Source organism: Apus apus, chromosome 8 (genome assembly GCF_020740795.1).
Source record: "Apus apus isolate bApuApu2 chromosome 8, bApuApu2.pri.cur, whole genome shotgun sequence".
Classification (NCBI taxonomy): Eukaryota; Metazoa; Chordata; class Aves; order Apodiformes; family Apodidae; genus Apus; species Apus apus.
Window position 1 is genome coordinate 10,497,669 of NC_067289.1, and position 25,561 is coordinate 10,523,229.

General features: G+C 37.4%; 1 long non-coding RNA gene across 4 annotated transcripts in view; it reads left to right on the forward strand.

Moving 5' to 3' along the window:
* Nucleotides 1-4,644: 4,644 nt before the first annotated feature.
* Nucleotides 4,645-25,561, forward strand: part of LOC127387736 (uncharacterized) — a 40,444-nt gene continuing 19,527 nt past the window's right edge. For all 4 annotated transcript variants that reach the window (XR_007890196.1, XR_007890195.1, XR_007890198.1 and 1 more), the window contains exons 1-6: nucleotides 4,645-4,703; nucleotides 13,241-13,281; nucleotides 15,843-16,008; nucleotides 20,515-20,652; nucleotides 23,207-23,305; nucleotides 23,477-23,525. This is a non-coding gene — a long non-coding RNA (uncharacterized LOC127387736). The remainder of the gene's footprint in view (nucleotides 4,704-13,240; nucleotides 13,282-15,842; nucleotides 16,009-20,514; nucleotides 20,653-23,206; nucleotides 23,306-23,476; nucleotides 23,526-25,561) is intronic.

Genomic DNA, 25,561 nt, shown 5'->3' on the forward strand with positions numbered 1-25,561 from the left:
GCTCTCCAGGACTGTGCCTTTATTGAGTGAAGAGCTACTAAGCCACAAGCTTCCAGCTTATGCCTGATAAAAACGAGTGGTACAAAATTACACAATTTGAAGTTGCGAGGACATTCCTCACCAAAAGTGCTCTTGTTTTTACTTCAGTTTGTTCATACATCTTTTAAAAAGAAGTGCCTATGCTGGATAAGTTTTGCCAGTAGAGCCAGACTCCGACTGGCGCTGCAGGTGCAGGGACACCTGGAAAGCACCAGGAACCTGTTTCCAGTGGAGTAGCTGAAGCTGCTCAAGGGCTTTGGCTGCTGGGAGCAGCATAGACCCAGTAATGACAGCAGTCTCAGATGTGCTGGGTAGAAGTGCCCAGAAGAGTTTATGTGGCCAGAGGTTATTTATGTCTTAACAAGAAAAAAAACAAACAGTGGAATTGAAAATTCAGTGCAAAATAATGGACATTTTAAAGATTTTTTTTAAAGTAATATTGTTTCTGAACAGCATAAAATCAGAAGTATTATAATGACATAAAATATTTCATCCTTCAAATTATAGTACTTGACCTTGATAAGCGTTTCATTAAAAACACATTAAAAATAAGTATTTTCATGTAAATTGCTCTGATCCTTCCGAATTAGAGAATTGAAAAATGAGTTAATGGCAGATTTTAGTTGTAAAAGATTCAGGTTTATAAAAAGACTTGATGAATAACAAATCTGTGGATCCCCTTTCTGTTACTCTACACTCTTTGAGAGCACTGGGTTAAAGTTAGAAAATCCATTTCAAATTGTAGATAAGCATTTCTGTACCCTTTTGTGCCTGCTTAATGATTAAGCTTGTTCAGTGTTATTAAAGGATTTCTTACTGATATGGACATTTCTTGTACGTTAAGTTGGTGAACTGTTACATTACCTCACACTCAATATGCATTTACTCTTCTTTAGCTTACAGATATACATATATTCAAGGTTATTTTAGTAGCAAAGGATCATCCATTCATGCGTAGATGTGAAGAAATGGGGCATTGTTAACAACTAGGAAAAAAATCCCAAAAATTTAACAGTATTCTGTATCTTTCTGCAGGTCCTTGTGCAAACACTGTCCTCAGCAAATGTCTTGTATTAGAATTTTTTTTGCTAGGAAAGTTTTGAGGTTCCTTTGATGGAAAAGTTTTCCCTTAGTAGCTTAAAATCTTATCCTAGAGACAGACTCTACTTGCAGAACTAGCTCAAATTATCTCAAATACAAAATTGCAAATATCAGGTATGAAGGAGCTTCCTTGCTATTCCAGTCAGACTGTTTCAAGAGGATGACACAGAGGAACTGAACAGCAATTCCACAGCTGTAAATATGTTCATATGATGGAGGATCCAGTTTTCTGTCTTGTCTGGGGATATTGTGACTCTGATTCAGATCATGCCTTTAGCTTTTCTCATTTAAATAATGAAGATGGTGATATTTGCAAGCTAGCTCAAAATTTAACTCTTTAGAAAAAATCTCTTTCAAAGGTAAATTCTGGTATTTTTTTCTCACGTAAGAGACAAATCAAAAGCTCCACAAGAGTGTAATGAATCATGAAGGTACTGCACAAATGGAAGTTAATATTGTAGGGCCTCCAGGACTGATAATACCTTGGCTTTATTCTTACACACTTGAATAAGCCAACACTTGGCTTTACCCAGGCTCTCAAGAGTAACTGAGTGGCTGAATTTTATTGTATTTTATTTTCAGCCTACATTGTGCAATGCCAGTTGTAAAGGGATTTCTACCTACATGAAAAAAGAAAATAAATTGCTTGAAGTCAGGCCTGATTCTCTGGATATTCTTAAGAACTTTAGCAAAATGAGTCATGGATGAATCAGCTACAATTCACTGTTTTAATTGGAAAAATGCTTTATGGTTCCAGCTATGACACAGAAAGCCAGAAGTTCCAGATTAAAACTAAAGTATTAAAAATTAAAATAATAAATATTTTAAAAGTGGTATGAAAAGTACATTCCACCGAAAATTATACTATTTATTTCCAGAAGCAGTTTCCAAACACAGCCACTGAATTACTGAGAAAATTTTGTATCCTAAAAATTTTTTTAATTCTTAGAGTTTTTGATGGCTACACAAGAGACTAAAACATAGAACAAACCTACCCTCTGCCTAGTCTGGGATGGCAACATAGTGTTCTGTATCCATGCCTCCTCAGCTGTGTAACTGCAAGGTCTGAATTCTTTACACCCAAAGCAAGTTGGTGTGAAAATAACTCATCCTTGGCAAACACACACTTGCTAGAGCACAACTGCCATGTGAAAACATATTCTAGCCAGAGGCTGTTTATTATTGCTTAATAAAATTGAAATGTCAGTACATTCCAGAGGCTCTATTGCAGAATCACTCTGATTTAACATCAGCCTCGTGAAACTTTCTTGTCAGTGGTTGAAATAATCTAAGCCTGGTCATTGATTCTCTTTCTATAATGTTGGTTGACATCAGCAGTTTGGTAGTCAAAACAAGGCCATAAATAAACTTGAATTATTTTTAGATATGAAGATAACAGTAGTTAGAGATCAGAGCTCATGCTGCAAACGAACTCATGTTATTTTAATACACACTGGAAATATACACGAAAGAAGAAAACAGAGCAAGGGGAAATGCTTTGACAAGAGCCCTGCTCAGTAACAGCTCTCGTTTATATCTCAACTGTAAAGTACAAAGGGAAAATAAATGCAGCTCATCTGCATAATCACTGAACCATTTGGTGTGAGCCTGTTTCCTTCTTATTTTTCTTTTGTGTGGGTCTGTGGTTCACTAAGAAGAGTGCAACACAACTAGTAAATCTGGCCCAAAGAGCTGTGGGCAGAATCACAGCTACTTTTCCCAGCATGGGGGCTCCCACGCTGATGGGGGATGCCAGCCCGCTGCTCAGGCTTTCTGCTCCTCCTATATGAAATAGAAACAGTCTGTCTTTCATTTTTATAAGATGAAAAACAAATAAAAACAAGTTTAATGGTTTCTACTGGATTTTAACCTGCTGGAGCAGGATGGGCAGCAGTGCCTGGGAGCCAGGAACAGAGGGTTTTTTCATTCAGTCCAGCCAGCTGATGGTCTGTTCAGCAGACAGCGAGTGCCTCTTCACTGCATGCCTGCAGGGTCCACCTCCTTCAATTCAAAAGGTACAGATGTCAGTGACCTTTAAGGTAATTACTGTTTCACTGCTGGCTGTATTAGAAATTACACCTTCAGTGAAGTGGCTCCTCATGTACTGGAACTGGAGGGGTGGGTAACTGGGCACCACTTGATTTGACATGGGTGGCAATAGGCTGGGAATTTCTCTGGCTGCTGCACAGTCAGTGCTGGCAGCTCTGGCTGCACGACCTGACACCAGCCGCTGCTTTGATCTGCTGGCTGCAGAGCTGGAAGAAGCTCTGATCTCCGTGCAGCCTTAGTTATAGATGCCAACAGAAGCTGAGTCTCAGGCTGTAAACATCTTTCATGTTCTAATTCTGCTGGAAAAGTCTAGATTTTCTAATAATGTCCTTAGTAACTTCAGCATTATCTTCTGATTTATTTCATTAAGCACAGGCTGTATGATATTAGAGTCCTCACAATGTAACTAACAAATTTATTTAGAATATACTGACAAATAACTCTAATTATCCCAGTGTCATTTATGACAAAGCTTCTGGGAGTGAAATGTCTATAAACACGTGCAGCAGTGTATAACTCTTATCTCCATGTGCTGAAGATTTCCCCAGTAAACTGTTGGTTCCAAAAGACTTAAGTTAGATACTGAACCTCATGTCCTCACAGGAAAAGTCTGGCAATGCTTTACTTGATAGTTTGGAAAGACAGATAATGTGAAAGAAAGAAGACACAGTTCATTTTAGTGATATCTAAGGGAAAAATATTCCTACAAAATATATTTTCAGAGAGTTCTGTATCTTTTTACTATGATTATGTGAACTGCTAAAATTAATTTTCTCTCTTGAGCTTTTTTCCTATTCTAAATGGTTTGAAATCTTTCCTGTTTTCATAGGAAATAAGTCCTTTCTCAGTTAATTTGATTTTCAAGCCATGAAGAAAGTTACTGAAGTATCTTTTGCTTTTTATAATCTTTAAAGAGCTCATGTTGACATTTTAAGACATTTTCAGTAGAAAGGCTAGAGAGTTTTATGTCATTAAGATTTTTTCTCTTTTTTTGCTGAGTTTGTTGTTCTTTTCCTTTGGTTTTGTTTTCTTTTTTTACATTAAGTGAACAGAAATATGTAAGTCTAAAGGAGGAGGAAGAAGAATTAATTTCTTACCTACTGAGAACCAATATTGCTACATCAGGAACCACTGCAAATGGTAATTTTAAAATACTGTCATTCCTCACAGCAGTTTTGGCAAATTGCACATTTAATTTTCTTGGTCTAATCTTGCTTATTGAGGCAATAGAACTTCAGACCTAGGAAGTTTTTCTTGCATTTAAATGTCAGATCAGTTTATTTCCTTATTACATATATTTATTGAAGGAAAAGCTACAGCAAAACCAGCAATAAAACTTCACAAGTTTTCAGAAGCTGCCCACCCTCTCCCCCCCAAACCCTATTTAATTTTGTGTGGTGTTTGTTTAGTTACACTTTCTTTTTTTACCCATTTCATCTAGGAGGTAAAGGTCTGGGTTTTTTTCCATTACAGTGGCCGTTATTTCCAACAACAGTAAAAGAAGACCATAAAAGGTAGGAAATAACAAAGATATGTTAATTGGCATTGGTGGCAGGACAAATATATTGAAGTTATATGTTCCATATACCAGAGATGTTGATGCCAGCTTTATCTGAAGGTAAAATTACAAAGTTAAGAGGGATGCAACCACCAGTAGTAAGGAAAACAATCTTGAGAGCTTGTACCTCTGCTGCTTTTCATATAAGGACTTTTCTTACAATTAATTTAGCATTTTTAACAGTTTTTACTATATCTATAACTATCTGTCTACCTATCTGATGTCTGTAAATTGTAGACCAATTCTGAAAAGCTTGTGCTACAGCATAGTTTCTGTCTTGGCTCAGTGAGTGGAGAACATTTTTCTTTATACTTAGTAGTTCATTCAGTGTAGGGAGATGTTCGGGATATTATCAGTGTTCTCTGAAGATTTACATGTTAGCACAGTGTTGCTCAAGTTCCCCATGATACAAATTTTTCCTGCATAAAAATAATTGTGTTTGAAAAACCCAATGTAGTGATCACTGCCTGAGTTTATGTTGGATGAAGGTGTATTTGAACTGGAACTCATGGCAGTTTTTTGTAAGACATACTCAGGGTATGACAGCAGGTGCCAATAGGGGATGGAGCTCATGGAAGAGAACTGGCTTTGATGTATTTATTTAATATGCTTTATCTTTGCAAGAGATATTCAGCTGATTATATTTTTTAAGTGTCTGTATGTGTAAGACTGGAGGACACAGTGGCAGGCATTGTCACATGAATCTTTAAGTTTCACGCTGGAGACAGGAACATTGCTTATTGCATTTGAACTCAATCCCACCTGCCTGAGATAAACGGAGGGTCAGTTTTCTTTTTGGTGCACCTTGTCTGTGGCACAGCCCAGGACGGGGCTACAGTGAAAATTGTGAATTGTCTTGTGTAAAGCTGATTGTGTGGTATCTCTGGCACAACTAAAAGACAGAAAACCCAGAGGCTGAGGATTTTTTTTATTTTTCCTGTCTTTTCAGAACATAGTTTCTCTCTTATTCTCACCGCACTTTAGTCCCACAGGTACAACCTCATGTCACCCCCCCCCCCGGGCACCCAGTGAGACAAAGCATTGGGTCTTTGCTGTGCTCAGGGGGCAGCCTGAGGCCATGGCTACTCTGGCAGGGATGTACCTTTGGCACAGCCTCTGTCCTTCCTGCCTGCAAAAGTGTCTCCTTACCCTTGCCTTCACCGCAGGCCAGGCTTTTACTTAAAAAGGGGGAAAAATAAAAAAAAGCCCTATTATTTCCCCAAGTTTCTGCATGATAGAAGTAAGAGAGAATGTTTAATTTAAATGTCCTAAGTAGGCTTTTCCCCAAAGGGCTTGATAAAGAGCTTCCAGATGAGAAAATGTGTAAATAAATGGGTGAGAATTTTATCCACTGATTCTTGTAGAAGTTTTAATGTGTAATAGTCACTGGCTGTATTATTTGCTGTGTTAGGACTAACTGTAACAACTATAGTTTTATATCTGACCTAGAAGGAGAATCTGTGCAGGTACAGTGAATGATTTATTATTTAATTTCAGTCTTTTTTTTTGACAAGGCATGGGTCTTTGTTTCTCTACTCCTATCAACACTAAAACGTAAGATAACCTTATTCAAAGAGCTTAACATGAACACATGTAGATTTCAGGAATATAGAATTATACCCGAAATATTTAAATTCATTATTAATAAGGGAAAATACTTCATGCCTTTGTGTTGGCTGTTGGAATGTTGAATATTAGATTTTTCTGAGTTTCTAAGCTTGTTCTAGATTGTAGTATGCTTAAAAAATTTGGCTGATCCTTTAGTTGCCTTGAAATTAGCTTCTTATGTTTTCCTGATCTGTAGCTTCTTGTTTACTGTAGTAAATAACAGCAAAAAAAATTTACTTTCATCATTTTGACACAAGATAACTTAATTGACAGAGTGTTTTAGACCATTAAGAACTTAATTAAGGGGATTAAATTATTGCCTCTAGTAGTTACTGAGCATAACAATACTCTTTTGACCCTGTAGTTCCAAAAGCACATAATTGTGTCTCCTTGGGCACTGTGAAAATGTTCAATGCTGTCTTTCAATGGTATTTTTTTAATAATTTCACAACTAGGTGGTCATTATGTGCAATTTTACTTGTCTACTAAGAATATGGAAATCTTCTAAAGCTCTCATTTCATTCTATAAAGCCTTTCTCATGCTGTTGCAGAAAGGAATATAATGTAGAAAATGTAGCAAATATTTTGCTTTTTTAGTGTTTGAATAATTTAGTTTTAGTTATTGAATTTTTACCTGCTTTATTTATGATGCAGGAAAAACTTGTAATAGCTATGCCATAAATAAAAAGGGGTATTAAATTTGTAATAGAATTACATTGACCCTGTTCATAATCCTAATGGATTTTAGTGGGATGACATAGGGACTAGGATGTTGCTGAGTAAATGTTGGCCAGAAGGCTCACTGAATTTGCTCTCACAGTGCTGTTAAAACTTTTCCCTATCCCAGTCATCTTTTGCAAATTAATTCCAAACACTTCTTCCCTGGCAAAACTCAGCTCACTTGCAGAGCAAAAGACAGGAGGTGATTCTGTGAAAAATGTTTCTGACCTGGTTAAAAATGTGGGCTAATCATTTTTAAAACCGAAACATTATACGATTTATTTAAAATTAAAGATTTTTTATTATTATTATTTTACTAAGTATTAAATAACTGGATTTAATGAAAGCCAAGTTGCAGAATAACTTTAGCGCCCTGGATTTTGATTTGCATGAGACTTGACAGTGTTAATACTGATGCCAACAACACAATGCTATTGTAAACATCTGATTCAGTTTACTGCTGAGGCTGTGACTCCAGTTGCAGAACATTTGAGTTCTTACCAGCAATTACAGAGTAGCTGCTTGTATTTGTGTGTAACTGAGTGCTCTCCTTCCATTTCTCTATCTGTAATGTGAAGCTTTCTAAAAAAATGTTTTTAAAATTATGAAATTGGCATAATCTTTATCTTTCTTTTTCTGCCCTTTTTTCTGTCTGTCTCTATCTCTCATAAATCTCCACAATCTGCCATTTGGTAAGGAACATCATGGGAACACACAGCTATAATCCATAACAACAAAAAACCTTTAGTCCTACTTGGTCAATCCCAGAAAACAAACAAACAAACAAACAAAAACAAAACAAAAAAACCCAATAACCTCATAGTGACTTTCTGAGGAAAATTTGTTTTATGCAGCTATAAAAGATAACATGTTTTCCCCAATGTTCATTTGTCTTTAATCATTAGAGACTGACTTAGGACTGAGGCATGTAACTTAATATCCCTATAAAAATTGCTGTTATTAATTACTGGTTTTTTCCATGTCATCAAGACTGAGAGGTAAGAAAGGCACAACACAGAAAGAGATGTTACACTGAAAGCAGAAATCTAAAGGGAATAGAAGAATGTTGTTGCTGTATATATAAATCAGGCTAGAAGATGGGCTAGGAGAGTTTAAAACTTCCTTGTTTTTTTGCATCAAGCCTGGTATTTGTTATAACCAATCTTTCTTTAATTCACTGCTGCACTCTGCAGAAATGAGATGTGAATTTATTTCTAAATCCTGATTCTGCTTACTTTATGAATGCAAATAACAGAAATCCATATGATGAATTCTGATGATAATAAATGTTCAGATCAAAGTACAACATATGTCAGCATCGACGCAGAATACCAATTGCATATTACATTCTGTTCTTCCAGTAAAAAAGGGACACTTTCTTTATAGCAAAGCATTTACAAGGTGCTTTGTCATTTCCAAACACTATTAACTGTGTTGCTGGATTCCTTGGTGTGCGTTACTGCACCCATGCCATCTTCTTGTCTAGACTGCAGCCTCATATGACAGATTTTCCAATAGATTTCATCTGTGCCCCATCAAGGGACATAATTATTTACCTGTAATGTCAGTTCTAAACTAAGGATACATTTTTCCTTTCACTATGAATTCAGCAGAGTCAAACATCCTTAGTAAATGCTAGCCATTCAGACACCTTGAAGGGAGAAAGTGTGCTTCTGGCCTTGGATCCGAAGCCTTTCTCAAAGGTTGGTGTGTCTCAGAGGAGATTTTTGTCTTACTGTTACATTTGTTGCTTGTAATAACAAAGTTGCCTTAAACTTCAGTGGTATAAAATCGCTCTTTTAGATTCCCTCCATCAAAACTCTCCCAGATTTATATGTTACAAATTGATGTAGCAATTCCTCAATGAGCTAACACTAATTAAAAGTTTAGGATTCACTCTACTGGAGATGAGAGTGAGAAAGCTAGATAATAAATAAGGCTAAATTTTACAGTATTTAGCACATAGCACTCCCATTGAGATAAACACAAATTTTTAATTCAAAACAGTAGAATTTGACCTAGTGAGACAAATTGATTTCTGATTCTTCTGAGAGAGCAGTGATATGAGAAATCCAATTTATACCCATTACACGACTTTTTCATCAATGTTTGGAGCACAAACAATTTTTAAAAGTGGGCTGCAATTGCTCTTGGCTATATAGCTTTGTCCTCAAAAATAAGAAAAGTCCAGGTCCCACTTTTAAATTTTTGGTATTTTGTACTGGCAGGAACAGGTTCATAAAAGCATCTGATGATGACCAAAATGAAGAAGCTCTTGTGCTTATTTACCTGCAGTCTACTGAAATAGAAATGTAGGCTTTGTAAGTTGCTTTCAGTTGCAAGGACGACGTCATGTTGAGAAAATTGCAGAAAACACTTCAAACTCTGTAGTAAGAGTAACTTGATTGTAAAGTGTTCATCTTCTGTATGTTTATATGCTGAATATGGTTTTGTTTTGAGTTTTTTTCTTCTTTTTCTAAGTAACTGGATAGGTTTAAAAATAGGCATAAAAATATTTTTAAAATCATAAATACCTTGCTATATTGAAGATGAAATTAAAATAAGCCTTGTGCTATTTTTATCAATAATTTTTTATTTATTGCCATACTGCTCTAAGGAGGAGGAAAGTTTTTATCAAGATTCCCTGAAGCTATTGCAGAAATTTCAATATGTTTGAGAGTCAACAATTTTAAAGAAATAAATGTTACAACAAAACATTTGCAACTGAAGGGTCAGCACAGCCCATGGAGCTCTGCTAATGCTTACTGTTTCCACTGCTAAAATAAGGGAGAATGATCAATACAAATGAGTGCAGACAGGGGCCCATCAGTGGAAAAAAGACAGATGCTGGTTCCAGCACTTGCCAGGCTGCTGATTTATATCTGCAACAGACTATTAGTAAGTCTGTGTTGATCAAGAGGATTCAGGCTGGTGTTGCCACTGGAAAGGCACCAGTAACACTGTTAGGTTCTTGCTGACTGCTGATGTGGTTTTCCAAAATCAGAAAAGCACCTAGGGACTGAATAGGTTTTTAAATCTAATATTACCCCAGCAAAAAAATTCCAGCCTCTCACCCACTTTTGGCCTCCCACACCTCTTAGCCTTTATAGAATCACAGAATGGTCTTGTTTGTAAGGGACCTGAGATCACCAGTCCAACCTCCCTGATAAAGCAGAGTCACTAGAGCAGGTTGCCCAGGATCACATCCAGGAGGGTTTTTAATACCTCCAGAGAAGATATACTATATTTACAGCATCCCATCTGCTTTCAGCTTCTGACTGAAAGAGTGGGAGGCTGGAAAGTCATGAAAGATCAGAAATAAATTAACTTGAACAGGTTAATACAGAAATAAAGAAATAAAAGTTAAAGGAGCTAGTCGGCCAAATATGGGTTGGAGGCTGAAAGGTGGTGGGAGGTCAGAAAAAAATAAGAGGTCAAAAGGGATGAGAGGTCTTAAATAAAATGGAGGCCCAAAGCAGGAACAAAATAGAGGCTCTGAGGAGGGGGGAGGTCACAAAAAAAAGTAGTGGTTGAAAAAGGAGTGGGAGGCCAAAAGGTCATTTGAGTCCCAAAATAGAGGCTGAGAGGGGTTGGAGGATGGAACTGAGTAGGAGGAAGAAAAAAGGTAGACACTAAAAGTATGTCGGAGTCCTGAAAAGAGTGGGAGGCCAGAAATAGGGGCCAAAAGTGTCTGGAGGCTGTAAATAAAATAAAAGCCAAGTGGGTGAGAGACCGCAAATGGAGGCTAAAAGCAAGTGGGAGGCCCTGTGTTTGCAGTAACGTGTTCCTGTAAAGACTTTCCCCTGGAAAATGTCATAGTGTTGGGTAGCAGCTTGTCTTCCTTAATTCCTTTTTCTGCAGGAGACCAATCCACAATAATTCATCCAGGTGCACCTATTGCTCCCTTTATCCTTCACACTCCTACATGCTGGGGAAGCCTCTGCTTGCAAGCTACTGGTATTTTTATTTCCCTAGAGACAATTAATTCCACCTATTCTTTAGCTTTGGAATGGAGCTATAGGAGTGGGTTTGGTTTATTGAAAAGATTTTTAAGCTATGCACTTTGTTGTGGTAGGAGAAGTGATCCTGGCCTTTCTTTAAGCACAGAAATCATGGATCTGAGCAGCTGTTATAAAAGCCATGCAGCCTGAGTGCACTGGGAATGGCTGGGATTGAGGTAACTTTCCCCAGAACAGCCCGTGTGGTGCTGTGCTCTGGCGTAAAGAGGTGGCCTGTGCCCCACACATGCACAGCATTTCATAGTGAAGTATCTTGCATTGTGATTCCATTCGAAGAAATGAACACCAATGTTTATAATATTTTTCATAATAATAATATATTTATAATATATTAGAATCTATAGTTAAATATTTTAAAATAGCAAAAATATTTAAATATAACTTATTTATATTAAATTGATTTTATATTAAATATTTAATAGATTTATATATTTACATTTAGTATTTATTTTTATATATTTCTGCTAATATGTATTTATAAATATGATTAAATTTAAAAAGTATCTCTACTGAAGGAAAGGTGCACATTTTCCAAATTTACAAGTCCATATAGAGTATATTTTCCTCTCATTGCTGTCCTGCAGCAATTTATTTCCAGCTGACAGCAGGAGGAAATGATGTGTGCTAAATAAACCTTACTACATGAAAAGTTTTGTCTTTAAATCAGCAATGTCTGCATTTCAGGGGGGGGACAGAGAGCACAAAAAACCCCAAAGAAACACCACAGCAACCAAATTTAAAACAAGCTATTAAAATGTAATGTTTTGCATGAAATAATGTCATGCAAAAATATTCAGAACCTTTTATTGCCTAAAAAGGTGTAGAAAAGTACCTTTATTTTAAAGACTTCAAGGACTGATCAGCTTCTGCATCTATTAGGTTGCTTTTATTTGTAATCTCTTATTTTCTGCTACAGAGAATACAGACAAAAAATGGTTTGTTTAACGCTTCTAATGGATGCACACTAAGCTCTTCAACTCTGCCAACTTCTATTCAAATAAAAGGTGTAAGAAAGACACAAAGGACAACAGTGAGAGTTTTAACTCATTTCCAAGCCATCTTGCTTGTCAAATCAAAGTGGATCAGTGTTTCCATGCTTAAAATGTGTTAAAAATACAGCAGCCTGCAAGTAAAAATAGTCCTTAACCTATGCTGAAAGCAGATTTATATCATATTAGCCTCCACCTGCTTGGCCTCAGGAAACCAAGGGGCAGAAATGTTAACTAGTTGCCTGTTTGAAACACATGAAGTGCCTGCACAGCATCCTTGGGCAAAAATAGCTGTACATCCTCATAAGCCTGTAAAAACAACAATACAGACCAGTGAGCCATCAATCTGAAAAGTGTCTAGATAAACACTATTAAGAACTAAAACTCTCTAAATTTGTTTCCGTGGCAGTTGTGAACTGCAAGCTCATTTGTGGAGGCTTTCAAGCAATTTACAAAGAGAAGAAAGGACTGAGTTAACAATACATGTTATTGTTGAGCTATTTTGACTGGGCCAGTCCTTGAAGTAGCAGCCAGACCTGTGCAAAGCAAGCTGTTGTGAAGTATGCAAAGCAACCTCGAAATACAAAAGTGAACGGAGGGTTGAAGCATATTCCTTGACTTTCTAGAAGCACAGATATCAGAATTTCTTATATGGAAAGCTTTCTTTCTCTAGCAGTTATTTCACTTGTCTATTCAAGAGCCTTAAGGAGCACTGCAAGCCAGCTATGTTTTAGACAGGAACTTGAGAAGTATAAACAGCTTTTCAAATAATGTCCGTTGTTATTGAACTTACAGCCAGAGGCTGTGCTGGTTACTGTCATCATAAATTTACAAAAGCTGATTTCAGCTGTGGAGAGCTCAGGTCAAGGATGAGCACCTTGTTACTATGTACTTGAACTAGAATAGGAGACTTGCTGGATTCACCAGTATTCTCTTTAATATATATTGGCTTGGCACATGAATGCTAACACACTAGTCAATAAAAACCTCATAGAGGACAGCTTTCCTTCACAAGGCATGCTTACACACTTACCTGTTCTTTGAACTTAAAAGTTCTCCTCTTCTCCTGAAGCTGTTAAAGCTCCAGTCAAATCTTACTGCATGTAGAGAAAGAGAGTGCAATGTTTTTTTTATTTCAAAAGTATTCTTAATTACAGGCATGGCTGCCAAACTGTGAGTGGAATGTATTGCCCCAAAAGTAAGTATTTAACTCCACTTTAATCCGACTTAGTCTTTACTCTTTAAGATTCAATATTGATCTTAGCAAAAGTCAACAAGTGCTGGTGGTTTTCAGCTTACAGAATTATAAGGAATGGAGATGGATGGTTTGTTCTTTTGCACCATGGTGAAGATACCAAGATTGTCATTGCTGCTAGGTTACCTTGAGTGACATTCCAGAGCCTACTAACCTGAGGTCTTTCTACACTCAAAAGCCATTAACCTGAGTATTAGAGTGACATTTTTCATCTGAATTGGCTGCTAGCAGGAAGGCTGGATCTTGAATCAGCACCAACTGTCAGTTATTTCCATGACTGGCCAAAGACAGACACTAGTTCAATGTCTTTAATCCTCCACAGTTTCCTACAGTTCCTCTGCTACCGTTCCCATAAAGCACCAATCAAAAGGGATAGGGTATGTAATAGCAATTTTACTAGAGTATAAAGAGAGATGTGGCGCTTCAACTGTCACAAGAGCCATAAGTAATTACCATACTAACACTGACCTTTGTGTCACCTTACTGTATGGCCTTTTATTGAAATTAATCTGTCTGAAGAGAAAGAAACTGAGTATCCAGCTTCAATGAACTGTGTAGTGAAAATAAATGTTATGAAATTGCCCCATTCCAATGCCAGGCACTGCAAGAAAGTCTACCCCCTACATATTTTTAATTATCCAGTTAGCAAAAGTGGTATTCTTAGACCTTAAACAGATACCCAGCCTTCAGAAAATTGTGTTTAAAAAAGCATTTCTGATGGCAAACCCTCCAAAGAAAGGAAAGATATGTTAGATTGAACATTTGCTGATGCAGTACCATAGTTAGCTATCATTTCCTTGAATTCAGTCAAAAGATGTTGATTATATTACACAGCTGTAATTACATCCTTACTACTCTATACCACTTTATTCTATATACATATTTTTATGCAGCTCAGTGATCTGCAGTAGTTTTCAGAACTTCAGTGTAGTTCTGTAGTAAGCTTCTTTATGAGTTCTCTTTCATTTGAAATCTAGTAAAAACCAGCATATCTAAAAGTGACTAGCTTTTCCCATCTTGGTCTTAATATGTGCGTTTTATTTCATAGCAGCTTTCTAAAGCTGTAGTTTAAACATTAATTTGATTTTTTCTGCTATTCTGATTCCTTCTCAAATAAACAAGTGGAATAGAAATGAGCCTAAAACAACCACACAGTAGATTAAAGCCAACAAATGGAAACTGAAGCTGAAGCACATTTCCAGCTATCACTCCCCATGGATTTACAGCTCATCAACCAGCTCTGTTGCACAGTCAATTGCTATTATGTCAGTCTATAGCTCACTTACAAAGGTCTTTATAGATTTTTTTGTTGTTGTTTTAAAAGTCATTGGTCCTCTTCTGCATTAATTCACTGAAAAACATTAATATTCCACTACAAAGATACTACTAAGCCATATAGCTCCTGAAGCTCCAAGAAACTGTGCAGTCTTAATGTCTTGTTAATTGCTTTATAGTTGTGGTATATTTATGTGGAGGTCAACTGTAAAGGTCTTTATTCAAAACAGCAGTGCTAAATTTCATACCTAGTTAAGCAGAAAAAACCCTCTTAATATATGAAATAAATTTTGCTCCCAACATACACAGTATCATTAACTTATTTGAGACCCAAAACTCAGTGGTGATAAGAGATTGTGACAGTTCCCATCAGGACCTCAATGAATCTATATCATTCACAGGGGGTAGAGTTTTGACAAGCCCAAGAGTAAGTTCCTTTGGTTTAAGATAACTTTCTGGTTTTTTCCAGCCTTGAAAACTATCTTTAAAAAACAAAGCAAAACACAAAACCATGCACCTTATCCTTTTGCACATTGCAAGAGGCTTTTTGAAACCAGAACACCTATAATGAGAGTTTATTAAAACTAATTTTGTCTAGTGATATAAAGTGCTGTGAAACCAATAATGCAGATAACAGTGGAATATTAACAGGAAAATCAGATAAAATCAACAACTCTCTTATATGGATAAATAATCTTTCAGAGCTCTTATTCCAGAATACTATCACACCTGCCACAATTTCTGTTGCTACAGAAACAAGTTTTTGTGCTGCACTGCATGAATCATAAAGTTCTGTGTCTCACACATGTATTAAGCTGCAGGTCTCATTGACATTGACTTAAATATTGCCACAAGAGATAATAGTAGGAGTCCTGAGAGTTTCCTTATGGATAATGCAATTTGTTTAATATACATGGATTTAGGCCTGATTTGTCCAGGCATTTAAATGCAAGAGTAGTCTCATTTGAAGCCAACAGGACTATCTGAATTGTTAAAATAATTCAAGTACTTAACATTTGAAACTGAGACCTAAAATAGGAATGTGGAAATAGATCTGTGACTGCAGTCCTTTAAATCTGTTTGCAAAATTAACATTTGCCTTACTTAGGAATTAACATTGTTTTTTGAAGCTGAGAATTACTGGTATCTTTTGTTTTATTTATTTATTTGGCAGCTGGTACAGTTCTTGCTATGCATATTATAAAACCCAAATCAAACTCAAATTTTAGGTGGAGGAAATGCCAGCTCAGCACCTGCCTCCCAGAGCCAAGTGCACACAGCCCAGGGGAAAGGGCAGAGCGAAGACCCACCGGCCATGGAGAGGAATTCGAGCTGCAGAACGTCTGGTCCCTGTTTGTACTCTTATTCTACAAAATTGCAGACTACTATCAGAGGGTAAGTGATCCAAATGTTACTAATTTTGTCCCTTAGAGTCCCTAGAATGGACAAGTTGTCAAATCAAAAAGGACAACTCTTGCTAATAATGGGTATGTTCTCTACTCGCTTCAGCACTTGCTGTAGCTTGAGCTCCCTTGAGCCATCAATCTAAAATTGTCGTTTTCTCAAGAAAGTTGGTGGTTTCCAGGACATAAAATCACATCTAAAAGCTATTACCCATCTTCTGATGCAATACACATTAGTTGAATTTCATAGAAATACGAGTGGTTCTCTGTATTAAACATTAAGCAATTAAATAGATCAAATTCAAGTAAAAAGATCAGAGGAACCGAAAAAACATTAGAAGTATCCCAGGCATTTGGGAATCACTATGTGAATATTCTGCTTTTGTGAAACCTGTGACTGAATTCCTTTCAAGTATTTATAAGCACATTGAGATTCAGTAATCTCAGATTTATTTAATTTTTTTAAATACTGCAATTAAATTTTTTAGAATTATTGTTTAAAAAAAAAAACACAACAAAAACCAAAAACAAATCCAAACACCTCAAGAAACTGAAAATAACCTTGAGGCAAATCAGCCAATACACTGTTTAAATCTATATTTAGATACAGCAAGATATCTCTTTATTTTGTAATAATTTATTAAGGAAATTCACAAGCAATATTAAAGTATTTGGTAGAACATATGACCATCAGGCTTCACCATATAGCTGAGTTCTGACTTTACCCAGTTAGCCACCTATCCAGAGGCTAAATTAGGGCTGGAGAAACCCCCGTGCTCAGTGTTGGAGAGTTTGCAATCCAGCCCATATCTCTTTATGTCACTCTGCAATTGTTGAGCTGAAGTGCATCTCCTGCCCCAGTGCTGCAACTATCAGCAGGTCTGGCACAGAAAACTGCTGCTGGTTAGGGAAGAAGCAGAGAGCTCTACTGAGCCTTATGTGTAGAGGTTGTCAGGAAACAGAATTTCTTTTGAAGCCTATGAAAGAAACTGATTTATTTTCTAGACACTTCCTAGGGAAAGGAGAAATTTTCTGAAAGGAGAAATGTAAATGGGGGGGTTGAACCTTCTCAGGTTTAAATATATTTGCAACTCATAAAAGCATAAACATAGCTGACAGTTCTGGCAGATTTGCACAGCTATCCTTGCAAAAATTAAGTGTGCACAGACTTCTCTTCCCCAAAATCAAATAGGCTGGAGCTGAGATTTTTAAAGAACCCCATTAAAGTTCAGCCCAGCTGCTCTATGCCTATCTGTGTGGACATGTGAAGTAGCTGTTGGGCTATCTTTAAAAAGCAGTATCTTCATTCATCCTAAACTCACCAGATCAGTCCTAGACATTGAAGGCATTTGTAAGGGAGAGTAATTGGTCACAGCTGAGTAGTAGAGACCTTTTTTTGCTGTCCTAATATTGCTGTGTGTGCTCAGGGTACCAATTTCTCCTCCTGGTTAAGGCACAAATTAAGCCCATTCAGCTATTAGTGCTATTGTAACAAGAAACATATAAAGGCCATCATTCTTCCCTCAAGTGAAAATCCTTGGTCTGGATTTCCTAAAAACCTTTTTTGTTCAAATACAGGATAGATAAATAAGTGGTAACATTTGGTTTATGAGTATATAACAAAACTAAAATAGTAAGTATAAGGGCAGCAAAGGAGAAGAAAGCATTCCTTGAACTAAGGCTGTCAAAGTACCTTTTGTGGGCTTGGAAGTGAAAGCTTATTCAGCTGTTTCTTCACCAATTAAATATATGAAGTCTCCATAGCAACAGCCATTTTGGAAGATGCATATATTTCATGATGTTCCAGATATTGAGCAGGGGAAGGGGAAATGCTATAACCACAGCACAGGACTTTTTAAGAGTACTTTCTAGAGAAAGGTGCAGTGCCTGCTACCACAGAGCAACAATTTGCCTGACAGTAATGCTATTTTTTTTCTTTTACTGAACAAATGATGCATTTCCTTCTCAGTCCTTGTTGTTCTGTGTGATGATATGTGAATTTTAGACCAGAATTTTACTTATAAAAATGTAAAAAAATTATTAATTTTACATTTTGCAAGTCATGATATTACAAAGCTAGATTTGCAGCTGGCCAATGTCCTTTTTAAATCACTGAAGACACTGCTGAAATTCTGTGTTACAAGACCCGAGGCTCTGCAGTCAATCTGTTATCAATATACTGGTAAAAGCCATTGAAAAATACTCCTTCTGCAGCATGGCTGTTTGTCACAGCTCAGTAGGTGATGTGCAAGGGAAAGAATGCAGCAGATACCCAGAAAATATTTTAAAACTTATTTTGATAATTATGTTTGTTCTCAATCATATGAGGACTAAGTACTGGGCCCTTCTGCACACTGCCCATACCCAGCTGGCATAGTAGATAGCAGTAAAAGTATTTATCCAAGCTCTATAATTATGGAGAGAAGAGTTTTGACACAAACTTTGGTACCATATCAGTATTTATAATTTAAACACTTCTGAGTATCTTATCATAGAATCACAGAACGATTTGAGTTGGAAAAGACCTTTAAAGATCATCTAGTCCTTTGTGAGAGCCTGGCTCTGTAAATCTAGTGGCAAAATAAATCCTGATATAAATCTGCAGCAGTGTAAAGAGGGAACACTAGACATGGGTTTTGAAAACTGAAGGCAGTTTTCTCTGACAGTTTTTTCTCCAGATGCTGTATAGCATGAGGTTGACGTGTGTGGTGATTTGCAGTTTATCCTCCAGATTCCTCAAGAAATCTTATACCTTTTAGTATTTCTGAATATGACAAAGGGAAGGACACCCACTGATAGTGTTCATCATGTGCCAGTGTTTAAATGCTGGCTACAAAGAAAATGGAGACTCCCTTTTTTTAAGGAGCCACATGGAAAAGACAAGGAGTAATGGGTACAAATTACTCCTGAGGAGATTCTGATTGGACAAAAGAGGAAACTTTTCTCAATAAGAACAATAAGCCATTGGAATAATCTTCCCAGGGGACAAGTGGATTCCCCAGTGTTGAACAGCCCTGGACAGGGCTCTGGGCCACCTTGTCTAGACAGTGTTATTGCCAAGAAAGTTCAGACCTGATGATCCTTGTGATCCCTTCCATCCTGGCAGTCTATGATTTTATTTCTGCTCTTCCAGGCTCTTTTGAAATACTGGTGCTCACCATGCATTCCTGACCCATGTTCGAAAGTGATGGGTATAAACTATAACAGGTGAATAAAAGTGTTTCTGAGATGACCAGGAGAGGGAGAGCTGATTTGGTAGGAAGATCATTAAAAGCTTAGCTTGTGTAGCCTGCCAAAAAAGAGGCTAAGGGAGGACAGACTTGCTTGCTGTAACTATTAAAGACAGAGTGGGAGAATGGCTGCTCATGCAGGAGGGTGGGACTGAGCACAGATGCACATTTTTAAAAGCTGAATTTAAGTGCTTTTTGAATTAAAATTGGAATTAGAATCCAAGTTTAAGATACATCTGAGGCTCTGGAGCTGTTTTCCAGCAGGAATATCAGAGTAAAATAAAAATCTGATCAGCTTCACAGTGCAGCTGGCTAAGCTGGTGACAGGTGCCAGAAGGTAAAAGAGGAGAAAAAAAAGTTGATAAAGAGATAATATAAAACCTGTACTCCTGGTATGTCTACAAAAGCAGCCCTGTCCACTGGCCTCTTGTGCTGGGCTGGTGGGGTGCCTTTGGAAGGGTGAAACTAATGTTAAGTGGCTGTTACCAGCAGTTTTTCATATGTGTGTGAAGTTGCTCTAGAAGTGGACAGAATCGATGCCCATACCCTTGGGGTGTGAGGCAATGCTCAGCCACGCTGAATGTGTGCCCCAGGTGTTTCTGAGCTGAATTCCCCACTGCTTTATTGTTCTCACAGAACAAACCATGAGGTCTTGCACACTTTTTTCCCCCCTTCATGCTATTAATTTTTCTCCTAGGCAGCTCAGGTAGCAGCTTTGATTGCTTAGTTGGAGCAGCTGATAGCTCAGTGTATCTCTCTGTGGCACATTGTGTTCTCCGTAACAACATTAGGTCCTTTTTCTTCTCCTGCATGAACAACAGGCTGTCTTCTGTCCTATTTTGACTACAATGTCAACAACAAAATTGAACGAGGGAGAGGCCTGTTCAGCATTGGTAAGATAAATGAAGCACGACTTTCTTTGAAATGAAGCAATTTAAAATGTGCCTTCCCTAGGGGAGTTCGGTTATTTTTCCTTAAGCTAATTTGAGGTTTGTTTTTCTTTGTCTCGGCATGAGGGTTGGGCACTAATCCTATCATACAGGTCCCATAAACTCCTACAAGAGCATACCACTCCTGAAAATACCAAGAGCTGTGAGTAATATTTCTTTTGGAATTCATGCTTAGCACAACAAACCACCTAACTATGGGGGATTCAAACACAGAATTAAAATGTCCTGTCTACCAGAAATTGCCACAGGCACTTGTATTAGCTGGATTATGAATCTCCATAAAGTACTGAATAGCTGAATAGTTTTCTGTATTTTCAGATACAGCATTCTCAAAGATGCCTGGGTGTCAGATTTTCCAAAGGGAACGTGAAATGTCACCAAAGCGTTTCCATTAAGGGGAAGAAAGGACCTCCGGGGTGTTAATCCAGCTCTTTGAGAGGCCAAAAATCTCAGGAGGTAAGCAGAGCACAAGTAATCTCCAAGCTTCTAGAAATTAATTTCCTTTTCTCTCCCTCATTGCAAGTTGGTGCTGGGGGAGAGGGGCAGGCAATAATCTGATGTCGGCTCAGAATGAAGTCGTGAACTTCACGTCTTCTCCTTGCTAGAGAAAGACCTTTCTGTTAACAGCTCTTTATTCCTGAGAAAGCAAGCAAGCCTGAGCTGGGTGGCAGGAGCTACTCAGTTTACATCTAACCCTGAAAGTTTTTGGCTTATTGAAATCCTAGTGTATGGTAGTATTTTATAGAGAAGGGTTCCTTGATAATTTCACTAAGTTTTTATGTATTTTTTTCTTTTATGCAATCTTTTTCTCCAAAGGCCCTGCACTTTCAGACATTCTTGAGGAACTTTTCCTTAAATAATTTCTCTGGTTTGGGTATCATCTTTAATCTTAAGTAGTGACCACTCTTCTTTTTCCTACCTTGTTCCTTCACTGCTTGAAAAAATAAAGTGCCATTAAATGTTTCCCCAGAGTTCAGGATATTTGAACATGACACACAGTTTGACTAATTTCTGCTTCGTGGTACTTCTAGCCTGTGGTTACATCTTTCTTTCTAAGGAGGAGTTTGTTCATTACTTAGGTCAATGTGTCCATGCAGAAGAGTGGAGGTTTCTTGAACTTCACTGGGCAAAAATAATAATCTTGATTCAGTACCATACAGCAAGATTACTTTAGTTGAGGAACATCTAATAATCCAGCAGGTAGTAGAGCAAACTACTGGTCAGAAGTGTCAGGCTGATTTAGACAACCAGAAAACACAATCGTTTTCTCTAGAGAAAATTACATTAGGCAATTCTCTTTCTCTATCAGTTGTGGTGCTAAAATTCCTTAAAGTTAACTGTACCCATGGCAATTTTTATAGATGTACAGGGTACCATTCTTGGGAGAAATTTATTGCTGTGTTTAATAAAAGCATGAAATTTAATGTGTTTGGATCACATTATTTTCATGGTTACATAGACTGAACATTCTCCTTAAAAGAGTACATTTGTGCTACTGTAATTTGTAACATGACCAACTGCCCCAAACCTGTCCCTGTGCACTATGCAGCATGGGAATAGTAGCTACTAGATTCATAAAAAAATGACAGGTCTGAATATTTCTAGTTCCGAGAATGGCTGCACACCACTTTCTAGGCTCAGAGCATAATGCCTTCCATTCCACAATTCACTGAAAAAGCATTTTTAGCAAAAAAGTTGCAATTTTTTTCCCTGATATTACTGCCATTCAGTTCAGTTTTTTATGACAACTGGCTCAAAAAGGGAGTCTTGTCAGCAAGAGTTAACAGATGAGCCCTGTTTTACTGTCCTGACCTCTCCTAAGTAAGCCAAGGGAAGCCCAAGGCACGTTCACCATATACCTAGACTGTGTTTTTAACATCAGCTCGATCTTTACATGAGTTGCACCACTATCTACTGTGCCAAAGCCTTCAAGGAAAACAACTGTTCATACTTGATTACCACTGTAGTAGAGCTGTAGGCCACAGTTTGTACTACAACTGAGAGAATAACAAATCAAAGTTGTGATGATTCTGTGATTCTGAAGTTTTCATCTGCCTGGTGAGGCAAATCCACTGAGATTTGCTCAGGTAGATAACCGATGTTCTAAACAGGAAGAAAACTATGGCAATGATGGGCAAAGAAAGCACAGCAGTGGGGTTGCTTTGGGCATACAAAGATGCCCTGTTTTGAAGGGCAGGTCATGCAAGGTAATTGAGAGTGGGAATGGAGACAGAAGAGCTTAGTCAAATTAGGTTAACGCAAAGACTGTCAATGAACAAAACCTGAGGACAGGAAAAGGAGGTGAATTAACAAGCGGAAACAAAGTATTCTTAAAAAACAAAAAGGGATGGTATTGTGAGCAAAATGAAACAATAATCAAATTAATGTTTTTAGGAAAAGTTCTGGTGCTTTTTAAATATGCAGCACAGATCCTGTATGACAGTGGTACCTTCTGGACCCATAATCTTTTCTGTAATTTCTAATTAACATCCTCTTAGATTACTTACTTCTCCCAGCATTGCATGCACTGTGAAAGAGGTGTGCTTCTGCCTACATGTTGCCACCTTGATGCTTTTTTTTTTTTTTTTTTAAATCCCTGATTCCAAGTTATCAGCTACAACTCCAATTTGTCAATAGCAATGCACTCAGTAAGCTGAATCACAGCAGAGTGATTAAGGCTAGATTTGGGCAAATTCTACAGCAGGATTTAATCCAGTAACTTGAGGGTATGAACTTCCAGGATTCTGTCTTAATTAAGGAAAATAAAATAAAAGGTTGTATATTGTTGCACTATCTTGAATCTATGTAAGACAAACTTCCTCAAGTGCTGCTAGTAACTGGCTCAGGATCAGGTCTCAGTCCCACCCAGGCAATCCCAGACATCAGTGCAGTCAGGAGCATCAAACCTAGGAAACCAGAAGGAAACAATTCAGACTGCTGTGTTTGACTGTGCTTATTTGTTTTGTCACTTCATTTTATTATTGCATAAACATTTCTCTTGTTCACTTAGGCCTCACAACACCCCAACCTTTACAACAACTACCAAAGCTGTGTGCTTGCTTCAAACTGCTTGTAAGTGAAACAACTGGATGAGACGTACAATAAAAAGGTAAACAGTGCTAAGGAATAGGGAGATTATCTTTCATGTAGTAAGCCACAGTCCAATCCAAGTGAGTGCTTTGTTAAAGGAAGAGCAGCTCTGCTTTAGATCAAATGTATCTTTGTATTACAAACTCCAGCCATTCCTCTGTGTCAACAAGTCCTATTTTCTCTTCTCCAGGTGCCTGAGGACAGAAGCTTAATGACAGATGAGCTAGGAGATTTATGGGGTAAGCCATAGTTTTCTTCCTTATTTCACTCTGAGTCATTTTCCCAATTTCCTGCCTGGGTCAATATATATATGCTCTGTTTTATTATTGAACATCAATGTTTTCTCTTCTGCTGTAAGGAACAGTTTGACCTGTTAGCTTCTCCTTTCAATAGATGTTCATATGAAAACCCCTAAACATCATCTGCACAGCACTCTGAGATAAAATATTCTCTCTGTGAAATAAGAGGTATAATAATTATGCCTGATAAGGTATAATCAGTTCCAGTCCCAGCAACATCAGCTTTGATATGCATCTTATTCTCTGTGAAGCCATCTCCTTTTCTAGATCTTCTAGATCTGGCTGCAGACAGACTTAATTTTTTATTTGAAAGTAAAAGAAAGAAAAGGGAATATAGTGATTGTGCTGGTGATAATTTTATTATCACTGCTTGATTATCCAGTCCTTTTGAGATGCTACTTTTGTTCTAGATAAAGGAGAATGTTGTAGATAACAGAGCACAGTTTTCTGCTCCTGTGGTTCTTTGCTCTATCTGATGCAAGTTGGATGTTGGCCCTTTCACACCTTCAGTTCATCTACAGCATCTATCCTGGTGTGGTGCAATGACAGTGCAAAGATCTCCATGTTTTAACATACATCCTTGTAACTCATTAAGGGTGAGAAATGAAGACTCAATGAATTAAATCATTCTGATGCTGAATGCTCTCCAGCAGTTTATAAACCTGTCCCCTAGGGTTTGAATGTTAGCCAAAAGAGAACAAGTATTTGGTTTTATGTTGATTTTGTAGATTCCCAGGGGAAAAAACAACAACAACAAACAAATAAAAAAACAACAAACAAAAAACCACAACAATTATGTTCTTTCTTTCTGCATCATGGCATTAAAAAAATAAAAAAACCCATGTAATTTGTATCAATACACAGAAAATCATCTGATTACCTACTGAAGTGGTATGGTATTTAGTGACTGCCCTTGTCTCCATGCTGCTGAGTAATTAAAATAATCTTTCCTTATTGATGGATGATGTTAAGGCCTGAGAAAAATATCATTGTGCTACACCTGAATTTTTTATAAATAAATAACAGAAAGTGGGATAATGATAGTGTTTCTTACCTTGATTACATCAATTAAAATAATGAAACACTGTGGGAGCTTTATCTCTAAAGTTCTTGTTCTTTTAGATCCTGAAGCAATTCTCAGTAGGTCTAGGGCTCTTTCTTGACTGGTTTACATGAAGTTGAAACATGGTAGGGTTTCAAAGCTGTTATGCAATAGTAATTGGGTATTTAATTATTTTTTTTCTATTAGATCCTCTTGTTAAATGCACTTTATAAGGGGAGTGTTATTCATAACTCATATACATAATGATATTTAAAAATGCAGAGATCCCTTCACTGCTATTTCTAATTTGTTCAGTGGTATCTTGTCACTCTTAGAGAGAAAGCATAAGGATCTCTGCTGTATTTTTACAGCAGAATAGTTATGGTTCTCTCTGGATTAAAAAGAAGGCTTACAAAATTAAATTTAACAGAAGATGCTGGCTAGATACTAGTAGCCTTACTTTCTGTACAGGACCTGAATCCAAACCTTAGAGCATTTCAAGCTACTGCCATGCAATTAATGAGGTGTTAAAACCTAACAGCCACAGCCTGCAATCTGATCCAAATCTGAACCAAACGCAGGACTATGAAGGCAGGAAGCTCAAACCAAGCCAGACCACGCAACTTACGTAGGCAGAGGTCATTATCGTGGTATTGACCCTCTGTAGTATATAAATGTGTGCTATAGTAATGATCCCCTGAGGAAAGCTGGGGTGTTGGTTGTTCTGCAGCCCCAAGAGCAGGTCCAGCTCCACAAGGCACTGCAGCTCATCAGTTCTTACTTGCATTAAGTTTTGATTTCATGGCAGTCGGGCAAGTGGCCCTATCAGGCTTCCAAAAGGGGCTGCACAGATGGACGATGTTGCTGCTCAAAAAAAATAACCTCTGATTTAGGAGACTCCCTTCACCCCCCCAAACACATCATCTTCTGCAGG